General features: G+C 47.0%; 1 protein-coding gene across 10 annotated transcripts in view; it reads right to left on the reverse strand.

Moving 5' to 3' along the window:
* Positions 1-5,573, reverse strand: part of GULP1 (GULP PTB domain containing engulfment adaptor 1) — a 167,307-nt gene extending 161,734 nt beyond the window's left edge. For 2 of the 10 annotated variants that reach the window (XM_072873847.1, XM_072873846.1), the window contains exon 1: positions 5,358-5,568. The gene's annotated coding sequence lies outside the window, so the exon portion shown is untranslated. Of the gene's footprint in view, positions 1-4,791; positions 4,928-5,068; positions 5,263-5,357 lie in introns of those variants that run through there. The other 8 variants (XM_072873848.1, XM_072873849.1, XM_072873851.1 and 5 more) reach the window with 8 other exon arrangements.
* Between the last annotated feature and the right edge of the window lie 427 nt (positions 5,574-6,000).

The following is a 6,000-nucleotide window of genomic DNA, read 5'->3' on the forward strand; positions in this document are numbered from 1 at the left end:
TTGTCCACGACTGCCCCCATTAAAACTAGGGGGATGGAGAGAGCAGAGAAAGAATGAAAAAAATGACATTAAAAATCTTGAATAGTTTCAGAGAATCCAGCAGTCCTCAAAAAACGATTTCATTTTGTCTAAACATAAGAAGTAGGAATTTGAATGCAGTTTTAAAGTTTTCATGTTATTTTAGGGATTATGAGAAGATCGAAGCACCTTGGAGATTGGGCTCTTCTATCCGTATCTATTCCCAAGAACTGGACTACCCACATACCCTGCTCCATTAAAGCAACACAGCATGCTAGAAACAGCCATCAGACACTTTCAAATGCCAAAAGATTTGCCTTAAAAGTCATACATTTTTCAAAATAAAAGTATTATTTACTTGCACTGGTCAAGACCTCTCTACAACACAGGACTAACCAGAACATCTAAAGAATTTCCACAGATTACAGTTCTACTTTCTGGTGACAAAAAACCCCCAAATTTTAGCAACTTCTTAGTTCCATAGAGCTAAAAAAAGTCAGATTGAGCCAGCTGCAGTCTCTGCTCCACCCAGTGCATTATTAAGATAATTGTTTACCAAGTTACACTTGTGCAAACTCATGCAAGGCAATGGTGTTGAACAGGTATCGCTGACAAAATAAACTGAAAACCATTTGGCTGCACAGATGTTTCTGAACCTTTATAACTGCAAGTGAGATAGAAAATGGAGAAAGCCCAGCTCAATTCTCAGAATAAAACCTGAATATGCAAGCTCAGAGTTAGACATAAAATATATGCAGTACTAACAAAGTGAGTAGAATATACAATACATACTAATAAGCTGAGTAGGTCAGACTCCGGAATTAAAATAATAAACAGAATTTCTCAATGCCTGCCCTTCAAAATAGAAAAGAGTTTTGCAGAAGTTAAAGAAATCCAGTATCTTAATCTAAGGGGCTTTCCAGTACTACTTTGCCACGTTATCAAGTAGCCTGTGTGAAACCATAGGCGTTATAAAGCCTGGGTTCTGCTGCTTGCTCCAGTGAAAGCTTACTACTTATATGGCTGTTGGAAACTCAGGTCTTGTCTCTTCTACAGAAATGTTTGTTTCATTAAGCTCCAAAATTCTACATTCTCTCTTTCTTTGCCTAATGTAATTACACCCCCAAAAAGTAAGTAATTTCAACCTGAGGAAATGATAGTATTTTAATCCAGAGCACCCTCTTAGCTCAGTGATTAGAACATCTGCTTAAACCAGCAGAGGGGAGGAGGAATGAAAGTGTAAATTCTTCCCTGGGAATTCATGATGAGTTTCCAGTTGGATAAATTCTCTATTGCAATCCTGGATAAAATCTATGCGGTAACACCACTTCCTTCCCTTGAAGTTCAGTTTAATGTAACAAACATGTTTTGAAACCACACAGCAAGAGGAGGCATTTCAGGTGACCTTCTGCTTATTAGATGAGATGTAGCTGCAGCCCAGGTAGAAAGCATTTTTAAGACTGAAGAGCTACTACTGACCATTCCCAGAGTTCTTTCAGCGCCCCTGGGCAAATGAAATGGCACAGACAAGGTCTACACTTGCATATCTAAGACTAAAAGGGTGGGCAATAACTCACGGTAGTGCTACTACTGCATTCTGCCATTCCTGCTAGGTCACAGGTATATGCCTTGAGGATAGACCACAAAATGACAAGTAATTGAGTAAATGTAATACCTCCTTCCTCCAACCACCACAGGCCATGAGTGTAAACCCAGATTAAGGCTACATATTAAATGGTAATAGTTGGCTATTCCACAACAGCAAATCCACAAAACAGTTTGATGTAGCATTTAAGTCATGGGGCATCTTCAGTGAAGCACTGACAGTGGAGTAGTGAGACTAACTGCATGAAAAAAGCCAGGGTTGTGTTCTCAGGGATTTAGGAGATACTGGGAAGGAACTGACTTCCGTGGGGAACAAGGATATTAACAAATACATCTATATGCAAAGTTACATATTGAAGGTAAGACAACCGAAGAGAACGTTGTTAGGCAGCTATGCAGAGGCATGATGTGTTCTAAGAGGGACAGTATCGGTTGTTCTGTTCTGGGATACAAACTGATTCACTAAAGACGCTTGTCCCTTCAAAAATCAGATTATAGTAAGGCAAAAAAGGGGATGGGGAAAATATTTATTTGCACCTAATTAGCATATTCTTAGGTAACAACTCTATAGAGTCATTAATTCAGGATTTTTTGTCTCGAGAGCCAATTTACTTGAAACGCAGCCTCAACCTCTGCCATGCATTTCACCGTTGACAATAACCAAAAATTCTAAGGGAGAAGCAATTTTTGTGAAGTGAACCTGGTGGACCTTTCAGCTTTCAGTGCTCTACTCCCTCTCTTGAAAAAACTGACAGAATTAGAATTCTGCTGCAAGTCATATTAGATATATCAGCAATTCAAGGATAAGGTAGTTCATTTTTTTGTTCTCTTTCAAGCTATGTTAGTCCCCCAGTTCAAGCTGAAGTTGGCCTTTAATTATTTCATGTGGTAGTTCTAATTATTTTCTTATGACATGTTCAAGCAATATGCTCTTGAGGGATTATATCAAGAGAAAAACTAATTCTATAATCATAATACAAATGCCAGTTTATTGTATTTGACCTCTCAAGTTCTTCATATGTCTTTTGATTATGATTTTTAGGGCATCCAGTAATATTTATGAATGCTGTATGAACACACTCATGCAGACACACTGCTACTGAACCATGAGATGTAACCTTGTCTACAGGCAAGAGACTAACAAATTATTTTAATGAGCTTGTAAAGGAAATTCTGAAACGTTACATCAGGTGAATATTTTGCAGAGCAGTAGATGCACAGTCTTTGAACTCTACAAACACCTTGAAAAGATTACAAAGTTGTCGCCAAAGACTAAAGAGGCAGTGCCAACTGTTAGTTTGTGTATAACCACTCTCATTGTCCACTCTTGTTAACTACATCTTCCTCCTTTCCAGTCATCTACTATCAGTTTTGCATTTTCCCATGTGATTTAAAATTCTTTACACAGAACATCATACTGTAGTTCACTGTTGCAATCTAGCATTTTCTCCTTTTTTTTCTGGCATCAAAATCATGTCTTAATTTCTGTACTCATTACTCCCAAGACACGCCCAATGCTAGCTGGATCACATTTAAGACTATCATCCTTACTTCTAAGGCAACCTGATTTGTACTTGCTTCTGCTTATTTCCAGTCTCTTTTCACTGATATCCCTGCCACTGTAGCGCTGTTAAAAGCACAAACCAAACTGCTCCCTTGCATCCTTCGACACTGTGCCGTAATGCCTAGGCTTTTAATCCATAAATCACTTGCTCTATTCAACCTCTTCATGTAAATATATGCCTTTAAGGAGGCCTATAATCACTAACGCATCCATACACTTAAAAATAAAATGTGTATCAAAAAGCGTAAGGCTAAAGATCAGGAAATGATCATCCTCTTTTTCCCACTACTTTGTTGTTCCTTTCCCTGAGCGCACGTGGATAACCTCCAAATATCAGAGGTTGTCCCTGACATACTACTACACAACAAATCAATTAAGCAAATCTATAGTTATGAGGTAAACTTTTCTGTTCATTTTGAAATTCCCATAAAAATAGAAGCTTGACCTTCAAAAAGATTTTTTTTTTCCCCTCAGGTGAATTATTTTGTCTTATTTTGGTTATCATCATAAGTGGCAGAGGTTTGAAGCTCTGAAGTATTGCTTATCATTACAACAATTGAAAGGTACGAATACAGTTATAAGTTAGTCTAACATGCAGGAGAAGAAAATCACAGAAAAAGTCTTTCTAAAAGGACAGGTTCATAGTTATTCACATAAAATGTAAAAATGGATGCTTATTTATATCTATACTGAGCAGAGCAAATATATGTATCTACAGACGTTCAAAGCACCTTCATAATCACCTTCATGTACGGCTTGCTTTCCAGTTTATTAGGGTTTTTTAACATCTTTTTAGTTATGTCTACATAAAGATGACTTTTTAAAAACTTGCAACTGCAATGCAACTGCAGGAAGTGAAAATTTAAAAAGTGAGAGTTGCATGGTATTTAAATTAGAAATGTAATGACTGTCTTCAGTTCAAAAGAGACCCCAGAAATCTAGCTCTTTGGAAGGGGGCAAATTCCTTTCTATGAAGAATACAATTAACCTTTACAGGTCTTTGCTTGACTCCCGGTGCCTTTCAATAAATGACAAGGATGGTGAAATTAAAGGCGCAACATACTTTTCCATATTGCTCCAGAGAGCTACCACACAACTTTCAGACCCCCTTAAACTGAAAACTTCTCCCTGAATCTCCCTCGCCCGACTTCACACCAGCGACTGCAGCCCTTCCTCGGATTTCAGGTTTCTATTCACATGACGGTCCGACAAACTACTCCAGTACTCCACCCTCCCAACACCCGGGTGCTCCACGGAGTTAAAATTAACTTGGCGGTTTGGGTTTGTCTACGAGGAGGAGAGATCCTCCCTTGTAAAACAATTGTGCGTTCATCAGCCTCCGCGGCGAGCTCGGCCGGCCTCCCGACACTGCCGAGCTGCCACGGCTAAGCCCTCAGAAGAAAAACAAAACCTTGTCCCAGATGATGGCTTTGCTGTACTTAGTAAGGAAAAAAAAAAAAACCAAAACAGAATGAAAGGCATTTGATTATTTTCAGCTACTCGAAATTCTCAAAGCCCTAAACCGTGGCATATCGCGTGTCTAAAACCCCTAAGTCCTGGCGGTTTTGAACTTAGAGGAGAAAGCCGCTGCAAGCTGCGCCCACCGCAAGTTTCGCACCGCGCCGTTAGTCTCCGGAGCACCGACACCGAGGCGACGGCCAGGTACGCCCCACCAGCCACCCACGGGCGCTGCCGCTTCCCGCAGGTCAGACCTGCCAAACAGACAAGCCTCGACAGGCGGGCGAGGCTGCCCCGCCGCCAGCCCCGCTCCGCTCGCCTCCGGGAACGAGCCCCGTTACTCACCCCTGCCCCCCCCCGCCCGCCCCACCCCGCGGTGGCGGCCCCGGCCCCGGCCCCGGCCCGCCCGCCTCGCCGGCTCACCCGCCGGCTGCGAAGTTTCCAGGCAAGGGCAGCGGCTGGGCGGCTAAGCCCGGGGCAGCGCTGCCGCCGCGGCGATCAACAGGCGTCCAGACCTCCCTCGCCGCTGCCGCTCGCCAACCGCACCTCGGGACCCGCGGGGAACGGGCGGCTGCGCCCGTCCCCGGCTGCCCTCTTGCCCCGGAGGGACGGTGAGGAGCCCGCGCCACCGCCTCAGGACCCTGCCGCGCATGCAACCTGCCCCCCGGTGGCCGGGGCCCCGCGCCGCCCCCCAGAGAGGAGCGCCGCGTACCTGCCGAGGTGATGGAGGCCGTCCCGCTGCCTCGCCGCGCCGGCACACGGCGCCCGCTCCGGCCCGCTCCCGCCTCAGCCGCGGAGAAAGTTTCCTGACGTCAGCGCGGGCGGGCGGGGGACCCCGCCTGCCTGCCGGGCTCGCTGCCCGCCGGGCCGGGCCGCCGCTGCTGCTCCCGGGCTCCCCCTGCCTCCCGCCGCCGGCCGGCACGGAGGGGCGGAGGGAGGCGGCGCCGCTGGCACCGGCGCCCCGCGGCGGCGGAAGGGGCGCGCCCCGCGGCACTCGGCAGGGGGCGCTGTCGCGGCCGCGCGCGAGGGGCGGTCGCTGGGGCGGGTGGCGGGCAGCCCGGCGGGGCTCTGGCGGGAGGCGGCCGGCAGCGCGGGCGTTGGGGAAGGCGCAGCCATGAAGTCACAGTGGCCTTCGGTGACGCCATCGCTGGCTGCAGCGTCACGCCCAGCAGGGGCTACGCCGACCTGGCTCCCGGCCGCAGCCCCCCCGCGCCTCGGGGCTGTCGGAGCCGAGTCGGGCCCAGGCCGCCTTGGGAGGCGCCGCGACCGGCAGCGCGGCGTGTGGGGTGTGCCGCTGCCCCGGGGCCGGTCGAGGGAGGGCGAGCACTGGTTCAGCCTCCCTTCCCCTCCACGAT

The sequence above is a fragment of the Ciconia boyciana genome, chromosome 10, assembly GCF_034638445.1.
Source record: "Ciconia boyciana chromosome 10, ASM3463844v1, whole genome shotgun sequence".
Taxonomy (NCBI): Eukaryota; Metazoa; Chordata; class Aves; order Ciconiiformes; family Ciconiidae; genus Ciconia; species Ciconia boyciana.